Consider the following 14,436-nt stretch of genomic DNA (forward strand, 5'->3'; position numbering starts at 1 on the left):
CATCCAAGTATTTCAAATACAAATACAAAATACTTCAAAGAATAGTATTTGAAATACAAATACAAAATACTTAAAAAAAAAATAACCAAAATACATTTGTATTTCAAATACTCAAAATACATTTGTATTTCAAATACCTGATACAATATATAAAGAAATAAGAATATTACCGAAAATCTAAAATTTATATTAACATTAAAATTGTTTTTATCTCGAAGTTTTATATAAACACTGTAACTGAACATTCTTCCTTTTCCCAGTCAACAATGAAATTGTGCTACATATGAATAATTACTGCTCCCTTTCAAAAAAGCCAGTTTCTCAAAAAGTTCATCGGGTAAGGATCCCCTTACTGGTGAATGAATAAATCCTGCAAAACAAAACAGTCTTTTTACAGGCGTAGAGGAACACAAACTTGTATTATACTTTATAAAAGCTTGTTTCACTGTTGGGTAATTATAAAAGCTTGTTTCACTGTTGGGTAATTCTCTAGAAAACACAGGGTTGTCCCTTTGCCATTGAAGAATTGTATGAGCTCATACTCCGCAGTAGAAAAGTTCTTTTCTTTTTGCTTTTCAAAGTCTGTTGTACTTGAGTTGAAAACATAAAAATTGTTTTCAGCGTTTGAACTGACCAAAGGTGTAGCCAGAACTGCTCAGCTGATTTCACACACATATTCTGTATCCTCTTCTTATCATTTGGTGAGGCAGTGTCAGGCAGCCATCTCATCTTAAATGATGGGTGGAAACAAGCTGCCAAAATAGCTCAATTTGCTTCTAGGGTCAGATCAAACATCACTTTAAATCTTGATGAAAGCGAACTCATTAGGATTGGAGTTACTTGGAATAGATGGTGTAAATTACTAGATAACATAATATGTAATCTGTTTTTGAGGGAAATTAATGTGGATAGAAGTTGGCCATAGTAGCACGTTTTCTCATTTTGCATTAAATCAAGGGCTACGGCAATGGGTTTCAGAACTACACACTATTCTTCAAGGTACTGAAACTCAGCATCTTCGAAGGTTGGCTTTCCCAATTTTTCACATATACTGTTTATATCACGTTTGAATTGCAATATTTGAGAGACTGAGCCATAAAGAGAATTCCATCGAGTTGTGCAAGGAAACTTTAATGAATATTTCAAGACATCTGACATAATTTCTGAGGATTTGGGTCTCCTAGACCCATTCCATAATGCTGAACACTTAGCAAGTGTTGGGTGATGGATCCTTGATGCTGTTGGAGATTTCTTTACGGCATTAAGGAAATCAGTTGTGGCAAGAAAACTAAGTGTATGGCTAGCACATCTGAAATGGGTAGGCAAATAAGGCAGAAGTTCATTCTTCAAATACAAATCCAAAACTTAAACAAGAAGAAGAAGAAGAAGAAGAAGAAAGTATCTTGAGTATTTGAAATACAAAATACATCAATTTTATGTATTTAAATACGAAATACAAAATACTTTCTAAAATAATTGCAAATTACAAAATACAAATGTATTTCAAATACTGCCCAGCCCTGATTGCAGCTAGTGTTACATATGGATTGTCATGGTGTCACACAAAATTATTGTGGGAACTGAAGCTGCCTTGACGAATCAGCAATGCTTCGTCATCTGTCTAAAGAAAAAAAAAAATACTTTTAAATTTTTTACGCCAAACTCTTTGTCACATTACACCCAGCAAAACAATCATGAGATATACTACTGATACCAGTACCTATTCTAATTGTTCCTGGTTTACACATAATTTAACCATTTGGTGAGTTTCTGCATCACTTTCTGGCCATTCTGGATACAGTACAGTAGTCCTCAATTCAAAATATCACTCGTCAATATAGCCATTAGTATGGAAGAAACATTTGATATAAAACAGGTAGGGTATTGGAAATTACAAATTTCACTTTGAAAGGTTTATATTGGAAATGTGGAAGGACATAGAACTAGTTATATATTGGTGTTAGTTATGCGTAGCTCAGTGTCTTTTAATAAGTTAAATTGACCTAAGCTCAGAATTAAAAATATTTGAAGTCTCCCTACTGCAAATACATACTACGAAATAAAAATAACATTGTGAACATAGAAAACTAAAGCAACTAAATAATATATAAATTGTGAAAATGTGGAAGTGGGGTATAACTGTATATAGTTCTATAATATTCATTCTTTCCTCTGTTATGATCTGTATGTAGAATTACGTCTGCTATGTATTTAATAACTTCACAACCAAAATTATCATTCATATTTATATCACCTAACTGTAAAATATCAATCATATAAAACAAAAAAATTAATAATCTTGAAACTATACTGTTTCTTCGTAACATGTTATTTAATTCTGATTCAATTTGTTTAAAAATGAACTTTATATCATGCTACATACCTTTAACACTTCAAAGGCAAAATAATATTAATTTATCTTAATACTCATAGTTAAATATGCAGATCAGATCATAAGTGTTAAAAATAATAATTCCATATTAATAGAAAGCCTGTTCTATATAATCATTATTTATTAAATTAAATAATAATTCATGAAACATTTATGAAAGTGTGAATATATACCTTGTTTTTAATTCGTCATGCTTTAACCAGAACATTTGTGCACATTAATTTATCGTATATTGAGTAGTTACTGCATTAATTTATTCACTGTTCTAAAGATTTATTTAAGAAAAGAAGAGGTTATTACCTTAGAATTATCTTTCATTTCTGTTACATTTTGTACTTTCAATAACAAAAATATTTTGGAATAATATTAACTGGTTTCTGATTTTTCTCTGGAGAAATTAATGTATTATATTGTTATTATTTTAACTCCTTTATAAAGATATATTTCCTGCAACTGTTGTATGTAATATAATTTCTGTAATGTTACATAAGTCTCCTATAGAAGTGAGAATGGAAATAATACCATTTCTGAAGTTCATACTACTTCCGCATATAGTATACTTACCAGCTTTATTGACTTCTTAACGAGAAAAAACACACTTGTAACAATTTACTGTCTGTCATTCCATAATGCTTTAAACAATATGTCAGTTTTGATATAGATAACTTACTGTGGATATTGTACCAATTTTATATAATGGTTATTTGATTCTTTCTGACATTTTTATTGTTCAGAAACAATCATGACTTAGTTTTACAGTTTGAATTCGATTCTAGGATTGACCAAAAGTAAAGTACACATTGGTTATAATTACATATCCATTTCTGTGAACAATAGAAGAAGCTGTGTAAAGTGAAATAGTGTTACAACAACAAAACTCTCGTCCTTTATAATTTTTTTATCTGTATTGCAATGGACTTAATGTTTCAGTATATGAACACAATAATAAAGAAATTATTTTCCACTTCTTCCTCCTCTTCTGCAAGATCCACACATCTTTTCCAATCCATCCCTCCACATCACATCGATATTAGGGTTGTGAAAACAACAAGTTTAAGTAATTGATTAACTAGCGGACTTACTTGTGTTAATTATGTAAGTTTGTGCGGCTTACAGCTGTTTCGGTGCTTATCACACCATCTTCAGAGCCTACTAGATCTCGGCGTCATCTCGAACTTCTCTGCCTGTTATGTGGGTGCTTTTGATTGTTGAAAGGTGTTGAAAAGTGGAGTCAAATATTGTGTGTGTACTGAAATTGATCTGTGTGTTGAGAATTTGATTGGGGTGTGTTTTAGTGTGTTTGTATATTTCGTATTGTTCTAGTGTGTTGAGTTTTTGGTTCTTGGGTTGTATGTGTAGGATTTCCATGTCCGCATTACAAACACACTAAAACACACCCCAATCAAATTCTCAACACACAGATCAATTTCAGTACACACACAATATTTGACTCCACTTTTCAACACCTTTCAACAATCAAACGCACCCACATAACAGGCAGAGAAGTTCGAGATGACGCCGAGATCTAGTAGGCTCTGAGGATGGTGTGATAAGCACCGAAACAGCTGTAAGCCGCACAAACTTACATAATTAACACGAGTAAGTCCGCTAGTTAATCAATTACTTATATTCAAGGGTTAAAAGTAGTGTACGCAAGAATCAAAATGGATTAATAAGTTTAAGTACAACAACCCATGTGGGTATTATAAGTTACTTTGAAAGAGTGTGGTTTATTAATCTTTATAAGAGAATACTGTATATTATTGTAGCATTAGGGTTACTATTAACCGTAAGACATGAAGAGTAGGTGGTAACCTATGTTCTAGTCTTCCTGGATTTTCTGCGGTAATTTTTAATGCACTAACATAACTTGCAAACAACAACAAAAGAAATTATGTAAGAATTGAATTGAATTTAATGGAGAGGGGCACTATGGCCTAGCACTGCGACCTGTTAAGGTCTATTGCGCTAATCCTCTGGTGACGCATTCCGAAACCCACACCAGCTGACCACACTAAGGTTCTCTGTGTGCCCAGGTTTCGAGCAGGCAACCCCACTCGTCCCTAGGCCAGCACCCTCCATGCGTCGCCAGCTGGCATTCGGGGAATGATAAAGAAATGGTGACAGAATGATGTAAATGCCTAATTTGGGGGAAAAATGGGAGAACTCCGGGAAAAACTCCCAACTGCGACCTTGTCCGCCACAAGTAAATCCCAGACCTAACCGGGAACCGAACCCGGGCCACCTGTGTGACAGTCTGAAGGTCTGACCATTCAGCCACTGCAGAGGTCAATTATGTAAGAGATAAGAATATTTAGCATATTATTTAAAAATATCTATGGCACTGATCATTTTTGTATTTGTTTGAATATTTACATTTAAAGCTGTAAAATATCTTGCAATTTACTAGAGTACTGTATATGTTGTTACAGCTAACTTCGAGTTAGGTTATAACTAAGTATAACATTTTAAAACAATTGAATTGGTTATTTGAGAAACTACATAAGTCAATTTTTCACCACAATGAGTTAAGAGCGTATTCGTATTCTACAGTACCGGTAACATATGCACTGTTTCCTGCAATAATTATATATGTCAGGCTTCATCTGTGTTATTACATAAGGCATTGATTTTTTGTGTTCCTTTGAGTGACTTGTGTTATTTCTCTAGTAAACAGTGGTAAACAGCTGATCGTTTCACTACATATTCCTCCATTTGTTTCTCCATGTCTTCACAATAACAGGTGGCTTATGTAGGCTGTGAATGTAATTGAGGCAATTTCATTATAGTTTACATGTGATTTTATGCATTTAGCAGAGTTTGAAAATATTGTCTGTGAAATGGATATGTCGGAAGTTGCTGTAACTACAAAAACTATCGACAAGTCATCCCCAGGTTGACATATGCTCCACATTTGAAGAACTTTCGATTAAATTAAAAACCATATTCTTAAATGACACAGCAAAGACAGTGCATGCAGGAGAGGAGATAACATTCATCTTCACTGTGCTAAAAATGTTTTTAATAAAATTGGAGAAGTAAGAGCCCAGACAAAATCTAATAAGGAAGTAGGGGGTCTCTTTATTGACTATATGATAAATTTGCAACTACCCACCATACCTATTCCAGACACTTTCTACCTTCACCAGCTGACTGTGAGTGTATTTTGTATTCACAATCCAAAATATGACCATAGGGCTGTAGCAACCAAGAGTCCATCTGAAATATCTCCAGGAGACCTCCAGTATGAATGATGTTGAACATTTACACATTTTTTCAGATGGGCGTGGAGGCCAAAGTAAAAATCACTTTCAGTTTAGGTTGGCAAATGACCTTGTGACATCAGCTAGTAAGGCATACCCTATTCGTTTTCTCCTCATAAATGACAAGAAAATGGAGGACACAAGAGAATTTAAACCGTATATACCAGAAGTAGAAGTTGTCCAACTCTTATACGAAGAGATTTTTGCATGGCCAACTATTCATAAGGAATCTGCTACAGCGAATGAGATGTTAGGTTGATAATAAAGATGTACTGTACTATTCGAGAAAACAGCGTGTTGTTCAGCAACAAACAGGATAAAATGCTCTTTAGTATTTACTGTACTACTTGAAACCCATCCGTTAACTTGAAAAACACCATATGTCAATATCTTGAAACTCGATTTTCTCTTAAGCAATGCACATATCACACTCTGTTTTATACAGTAGAGTTAGCTATAATACCAGGCAGGAGGGATAGTTGAGTGCACTTTCTCTTTCACTTTCACACCTTCATTTCAAACAGTAGAAATAACGAAAATGCTCTTTCAATTAATATCACTCAATAAAAGAATTGTATTCCAATGGATACCATCCCATTGTGGACTCCTGGGAAACGAGAATGCGGATGCACTAGCAAAGAAGGGCAGCACTGCTACTTACAGACCTGTTACTAAATCTGCATATTACTCTGTGAAAAGATTTATTAAATCTACATACATAGACTTCAACAAACAAAATTTGATAACATAATCTCAAGGAAAAAAATGGAACTCTCTGCATCATAATCCACAGTTAATTCCCGATTTACCACGAAAATCGTCTGTAGCTGCATTTAGATTGGCAACAGGCCATGATTGTTTGGCCAAACACCTGCATATAATTGGAATATATCAGTCCCCTAACTGCTCATTGTGCAACTCAAACCAAGAAGTGGATTCGGAACACCTCAAAATCTGTGCTTCAGTGGCTGGCCATGATAATATATCTTTGAAAAATATTGGAGTACAAGAGGTCAAATGACTTTATTGTCAGACGCCTGGCATTAGAAAATAACAACTTTCTCTTTTTTCAATAACTGAATGTATAGTCATTAATTGTGTTCCGCACATTCCAAATGCTATAAAGTAATAAAGCAACCCCCGATCACACCACTAAATATGATGGCCTGTTATGGTGCACCCTGGGCAACGACTCTGTCGGTAAATTGATCTACATAACTGGCTTCATACGGGTGAATGTCGATCAGCCAATGACCAATGACGAGAATTTAAAAAACAAAATCCATATAAACTGAAAAATGTAGGGACAAAACATGCTAAATAGGCATTTTGATTCTATAAAAGTACCAATTTCAGACATAGTTTTCTATAGCTGTGGCAGACTAGCTTGTAACTCGCTGGTAGTAGTCGTCCAGTAGCACAGTGTGAACTTCGACTATTGCCAGGCAACATTCAAAACAGTGCTTCTGTTCTTGAGCAGCACATGACATCATTGTTCCACACCCCTGACTGATAACGAGAGACAGAGGTGTGACAGAGAGGTAGGCCATTTTACATTTTAAGATTGACCTAAAATACGCTAATGTAGTAGGAATAGAACAATTCTATATTACGCTATCTAGAGTAAACTTCACAGAAGCATATTTGTACTCTTCCAAGAGATTCATGACAAAAGACTTCAACACCACTCCAGTCTGACTGATAGGAGCATTTAATTTCTGGGCACTTTGAAATGTAGTTGTCCACACCTGTGGAGCAACGGTCAGTGCGTCTGGCCATGAAACCAGGTGGCCCGGGTTTGAATCCCGGTCGGGGCAAGTTACCTGGTTGAGGTTTTTTCCGGGGTTTTCCCTTAACCCAATACGAGCAAATGCTGGGTAACTTTCGGTGCTGGACCCTGGACTCATTTCACCGGCATTATCACCTTCATTTCATTCAGACGCTAAATAACCTAGATGTTGATAGAGCGTCGTAAAATAACCCAATAAAATAAAATAAATAAATGTAATTGCCTGGCTATAGACAGCTGCTTCTTACCAGCTGACGAGTAATTTACCAGCAGCTGGTATAGTAGTGCATGTTCGACTTCGCCAGCAACTGACTCATCACGTGACTCCCTTCTCACTGCTAGCAGCGCCCCATCAGCCTAGTTTGAATCATCTGGTTAAAGGCAGTAGCTGGTTGTAGCTCCATGTGGTTCTTGTTTAAGTCCAATTTGGGTTTTTTTATATCGTGTTTTTCCCTGTGTTTCTGTTGTGTTGTATGTGTATTGTGATTTGCAATGTCAGAACTCAAGTGGACTGGCAATCAGTTTTTTTTTTTAAATATAGGCCTATATCGGCAGCTGGGTAGCTCAGTTGATAGAGCAGCTGGCTATGGACTGGAAGGTCCGGGGTACGATCGCAGATGGTGACAGGATTTTTTCTCGTTGCCAAACTTTCAGAACGGCCCCGAGGTTCACTCAGCCTCCTATAAAATTGAGTACCGGGTCTTTCCCGGGGGTGAAAGGTGGTCAGAGCGTGGTGCCGACCACACCACCTCATTCTAGTGCCGAGGTCATGGAAAGCATGGGGCTCTACCTCCACGCCCCCCATGTGCCTTCATGGCATGTTACGGGGATACCTTTACCTTTTATAGGCCTATATCAAAACCGTGAGTGCCTGTGCATCTCTGTGGTGAGCTGGTGGCTGAGTGATCAGACCTTCAGCCTATCACGCAGGCGGTCTGGGTTCGAGTTCTGATCATGCCTGGGATTTTTCATTAAAAAGTCTATAGTAGACAGATAGTAACACTTGTGGCAGGCAAGGTCGCAGTTGAGTTTTTCTTGGGATTCTCCTGTTTCCTCATATTAGACATCTACCATACAGTCGACCTGGTTGACGAGTTGGTATAGCGCTGGCCTTCTATGCCCAAGGTTGCGGGTTCGATCCCAGGGTAGGTTGATGGCATTTAAGTATGCTTAAATGCGACAGGCTCATGTCAGTAGATTTACTGGCATGTAAAAGAACTCCTGTGGGACAACATTCCGGCACATCCGGCGATGCTGATATAACCTCTGCAGTTACGAGCGTAGTTAAATAAAACATAACATTTAACATTCTACCACTGTCTACTATATACAGTCACGAAGCTTGAGTTTTGAGGGTGCTAGAAACAACCGATTGTGACGGTACTATTTTGCATTGCCTGTAATGAGGCGATATTAGCGACCCTAGTGGTGAGCAACTACCTAATGTTTGCATATTTACTACGTATTGAGCTTCGCGACTGTATATACTAGACTGTGATTCTACCATTCATCATTCCGTTACTATTACTTATATAGCATTACCCGAATGCCGGCTGGCGACGCAAGGAGAGGAACTGGCTAGGAACGAGTGGAATTGCCTGCGCGATATCTGGGTACATAGCAAACCTTATAGTGCAGTCAGCCGGTGTGGGTTTGGGAATGCACCTATAGTCAATGTAGCAGGTATAGATTATCGCATTGCTGGTTATTTAAATACGATAATGCTATGTACGGTAACATTGAAAGTAATACATAAATAACCAATTATTTTCGCTGTCTAGTTTGATATTAGCTTTAAACTGTAAACAACCCGACAGCATTACTCACTAATCGCTGCTATTAATAATTTCATCGTAAACATTATGCATTCATCTATTTTAAAATCAGATTTTAAGGATGTCGGGACATAGAAGTGGGTTCCAGTATGATCTGAAAAATCCGGGACGTTTAACAACCGATAGTAGGTAGCCTAGGTATCAGAGAGCTGTGAACGTTTATTTCCGTAAATATTTCGAAATCTGTTTTTACAGCATCACATGTTCAAGGCACCTTACTCTTGTGGATATTTCCGCTTGTAAAATTATAGGCTCTTTTTTTCTCTCTCTTGTACAGAGGAGGGACCCGAAGGCTTACACTGCAGCCTGATGCTTATTGTGCATACCACTCCTATTCTTGTGAATGATTAGGTAGCCGAACGGCCGCGCTCTTGTACAAGTACAGCACACTGCACCGTGAACTTAACTCGGGCTATTGTATGGATGATGATATGTGAATTAATGATGGCGAAATGAGCCCGAAGTCCAACGCCTAAAGTTACCCAGCAATTCTGCTTCAATTGGTTGAGGGAAAACCCGGGGAAAAACCTCAACCAGGATTTAAACCCGGGCCCGCTCGTTTCATAACCAGACGTGCTGACCATTACTCCACAGCGGTAAACATAGGTCTATGCTAAACCAATTAACACGAAAATATTACCGGTAATCCTTCCCCCCCCCCCATATTACGCACCAAAGACTGTGCTGTAGATTTCAAAATCACATTTCTATTCATATTTCTTATCAGTATTATTTTCCTCTCTTCGTCAATTTTGCACATATTTCAGAATCGAGCGGGACGTTTCCCATGAAACGTTTGCTCACATTATATTAAATGTTACAGTATAGTCTATCTGTTATATTAAAAAAATATCTGTTTACGGCGCAATAATCGAATTCCTATGATAAAGTACAATCCATTTAAACCTCCGTGAATCCGTGATACAGAAGTGATCAAATATCAGCCAAATATGGCGCCTGAAGAAATTTGGTTGAGAAGTAGGCGTGGCTGTTATTTTGATAAAAATGGACTAATGAAGCAGTGAATTAAAGTTAAATTGTGTATTTCAAAATTTTAGTAATCAAATTTTATAGTACCATGCCATAGAGTTTGGTCAGCGTTGGCCAGTACTAAATTCCAGTGCTGTATCTGCTATGACTGCTAACAGCTGGTAGGCCTAAATTTAGTATTGAAATGTCTGGTTATAATACTTTTGATTGAACTGTCATAAGAAGACGTCATTGACCATTGCTGCCTTGGATGACTTTATGAAGGCAAGTATTTAAAATTGAATTGAATTTACACATTAAATAATTTTTAGTAGGCCTAAATTATTTAACGATGACAGGTTAGGATATTTTGCTTTATGTGTCAACATTTTTTTAGGTCACAGGAATGTTTTGTATAAAGATGGATAAAAACATTACAGACACTTGGTTTCTACGTATGGTTTGTATTATAACGAATTCGTATTTTGTAATAATAGGATTTATAACTAGCAGGTGAATGAATGCAAGCTGCATTTCAACAAGCTAAGGGTAGTAAGACAATGTACTGGCTAACAGCAGACCTAAACATTTGCAGATAAACTCAAAATCATTTCTATATTTCTTTGCTGTATAAAAAATAGAAATGTATAATAAGTTAGCTACTCGCCAAAAATTGGAATTTAGTAAAAATGGTGTTGATTAATTTAAAACTAATTTGACATAGCCTAATTAATATTTTAAGGATTGCCTTAAGAGTTTAGGCAAACAAATGTTCCATCATCTGACAAAGGTTCGTGTGGAGTTTTATATGCCCTTGAAATACATGGAGATTTTATCAGAGAAACAGTTTCTGTCTTAAGTTTTAACTTAAGCTGGAGATAATTTTGATTTTCTTCTTCGTGGGATGAATGTAATATTGTTAGGTCTGTGCCTTATTTTGCTTATTCTGGTGTGTATATATATATATATATATATATATATATATATATATATATATATATATAATAGAGAGAGAGATAGAGCGGACTATGACATCCTCTACAATACTCAGTGGCAAGTGAGCCCTGTGTCAGCTGACACTGGTTCCGCTTGCCGCCGAGTGCCATAGAGAATGTCATAGACCGCTCTGTATTATACCGGTACTTGAGGTCTTCTCAGGTGCTTAGGTTTTTCCTATACACTTTATCCTTCAAAAGATAAAAATCACATGGAGTCAAGTTGGAGAATCAAAGGGGCCACAAATTAACACAAATGACTCTGTCCAGAATACTTGATTAATTTCTTGCAGGGAAAAGTACTCTGTATGAGAAGTGGTGGAATTCTATTGAAAGAATGCGTAATTTCGTTCCATTTCGGCCAACTCGTGAAAAAATGAATATAAAATCAGATTCACGTACTGTTGTCGTACCACGGGATGGCAGAGAAATATTCGAGGTGGGATAGGGGTAAGTTATGGAGTACTGCTACTATGCGCATGTGCCATGGCTTCCCATGCCCCACCTAGAACATTTCTCTGCCATCTCGTAGCATGACAGCTGTACATACCTGTCAACATTAATTGTTTCTTGAAAAAATAAGTCCGATAATTCTTTCCACACTCATGGCATACCATACAATATCTTTCTCGTCATAAAGGAGAACTCTTGAATTATGTCTGGATGTGAACCAGTAGAGGTAATTTCGTGAATTTTCGTAGCTGTGAGGATGGAACCAAGCCTTGTTGGAGAAGGAAATAAGATACCTATTTGTCTATTTCTCCATCATGCACTTTATTCGCAACCCATCCACAAAATGTCTGCCTGGTTGTAGCTCATGACACACAACGAGAAATTCCCAGAATGGATATTTTAGAGGAATTTTTCGTTTAGTAACCAATGTTACCAATGTTTGATGGTTTGTCAGCCCACTTTGAGGTATGTGGATATAAAGGAAAAAGTTGAGTTGTTGTCTGGTAGAGTTCCTGGGTAGCTCAGTCGGTGGAGCGTTGGTGCGCTTAGCCAAAGATTCCAGGTTCGATACCCAGCACCGGAACAATTTTTTCCTTGAAATTATTGAAATCAGCTTCACAGGGAGCTATACCTGAAAGCTAGATTTGCAATGTTATCCAACATTTCTTCTGTCAAAATTCTTTTGTACTTTTTGTGCCAGAATACAATTGGTTGTTGACTTACAAGAAATAAGTGCAACGTATAAATCCAGAATAATTATGGAACGAATATCTCTTCAATGTAATGAAGTAGATTTTTTCGTTCAGTATCGTCCATATTTGTTTCTATTATTTCTTTTTTTCAATTTTATTTCTTCATCATTTTGGGCTTCCCTATAACGTAGTTGATCAGCCAAGCACTCCAGGGTTCTCTTTCTGGCAGTTCCTTGGATGTTTTAATTGAACAAAGTGGCTACGAGTAGATGTTCTCTGACTTCAATTTCTGCAATCTTTCTCTGAGTTTTGTTGCTCCCTTTACATCATAGCTATCAAATGAATGTTGTATGAAGTTAATTTTAAAGTTAGTATTAAATATGCACTGTATTTTCTTTATGAAATGGCTATATGTGTACTCTTTCCACACATCCTTGTCATTTTTGCTATGTTATGTACCTAAATTGGTTGGTAAGCTACATTTTATTTTTATTAGATAATAGATATTAGATATTATGCACAGTTGCACGTATTTCTAACATGTTTTAGGGCGAAATGAAAATCTGCACGAGATGAGGGAATATTATTTTTCATTTCTTTGTAATCTGAAAAAAAAAACACTGAATTGATATTGAGCTAGTTCGATTAGATTAGATTAGATTATGAAGGGGTATCAGTAAATGATTTCGTATATCATGACTATCAATATCTATTGTGCTTTCCCTGAACACTAGCATAGCAGTACTGTGTTCAACGGAGTTTACTATTTTGTTTATTGAAACTTGATAACCTATCACCTCAAAGTATTCAGTTAGTAGACAAACACATTTCAGGCATTTTGTGCTGAGTGTAAGCAGTTTGGAAGACCTACTCTAATTTGGTTCTTTATTTAGAACTTATGAGTAGCTGTAATCTTCAGTAATTCTCTAGTACTTTTTTTTTTCTAATACTGGTAGCTCAATTCTATCTGCACAACATCCAATCTCGGAAAATTATCATCTGACGAATTTGTAGAATACTAAGGCGACTTGAGGTACATTACATCTCCACCTTACAACGTCCTATTAGTATCTTCCCAGCTTACTGTCACGTATCCTCTGCGATATGGATGCTAGTTGGAAGTTGAGAGGCGAAAGTATTATTATTATTATTATTATTATTATTATTAATTTTATATGAAAATATTTGCTCTCTACATTTTTTATAAGAAAGGAGAATATCACGTTAATTTCATATCGGTTTAGGTATAACGCAAATATTTTACAATAAATTATTGATAATCCATTTTGAATCTTGCGTACACTACTTTTAACACTTGAATATAAGTAATTGATTAACTAGTGGACTTACTCGTGTTAATTATGTAAGTCACTAGCAACACTAGCATCTTTCGATATCACTAACTTATACACTAACATACCAATACAAGACACATTACAGATACTAAAACAAATGCTCATAGACAACAACACACCACAAGAACACATCGAAGAAATCATCGAAATCACAGACATCATAACAAAGCAACAACAACAACAAATACTACACCCAAACAGAAGGATTGCCAATGGGATCACCCATATCCAGCATACTAGCAGAGATATTTTTACACAACATAGAACAAACATACGTACTCAACAATGAACACAACAAATATGCAGACAACATAATATACTGGCACAGATACGTAGACGACATACTCATACTATACAAAGGAAACAAAAGACAAATACACAAACTACACCAATACATAAACAAATTACACCTAAAACTTCAATACACACTGGAACTTGAAAACAACAACTCCATAAATTTCCTACACATCACCATAACAAAAATTGACAACAAACACACCTTCAAAATATACAGAAAACCAACTACCACCAGCACACACATACACAACATATCTAACCACCCCATACAACACAAACATGCCGCATTCAGGACAATGGTACACAGATTACTCAACATACCCATGAGCCAACAACACTACAATGAAGAAGTGAACACAATCAAATACATAGCACAAGAAAACGGTTACAATCCAA

General features: G+C 36.2%; 1 protein-coding gene across 1 annotated transcript in view; it reads left to right on the top strand.

The window, feature by feature from the left end:
• The first annotated feature begins 10,151 nt into the window (after positions 1-10,151).
• Kpc1 (Kip1 ubiquitination-promoting complex subunit 1) overlaps positions 10,152-14,436 on the top strand; it is a 43,022-nt gene continuing 38,737 nt past the window's right edge. The window contains exon 1 of the mRNA XM_069844176.1: positions 10,152-10,533. The gene's annotated coding sequence lies outside the window, so the exon portion shown is untranslated. The remainder of the gene's footprint in view (positions 10,534-14,436) is intronic.

The sequence above is a fragment of the Periplaneta americana genome, chromosome 13, assembly GCF_040183065.1.
Source record: "Periplaneta americana isolate PAMFEO1 chromosome 13, P.americana_PAMFEO1_priV1, whole genome shotgun sequence".
Taxonomy (NCBI): domain Eukaryota; kingdom Metazoa; phylum Arthropoda; class Insecta; order Blattodea; family Blattidae; genus Periplaneta; species Periplaneta americana.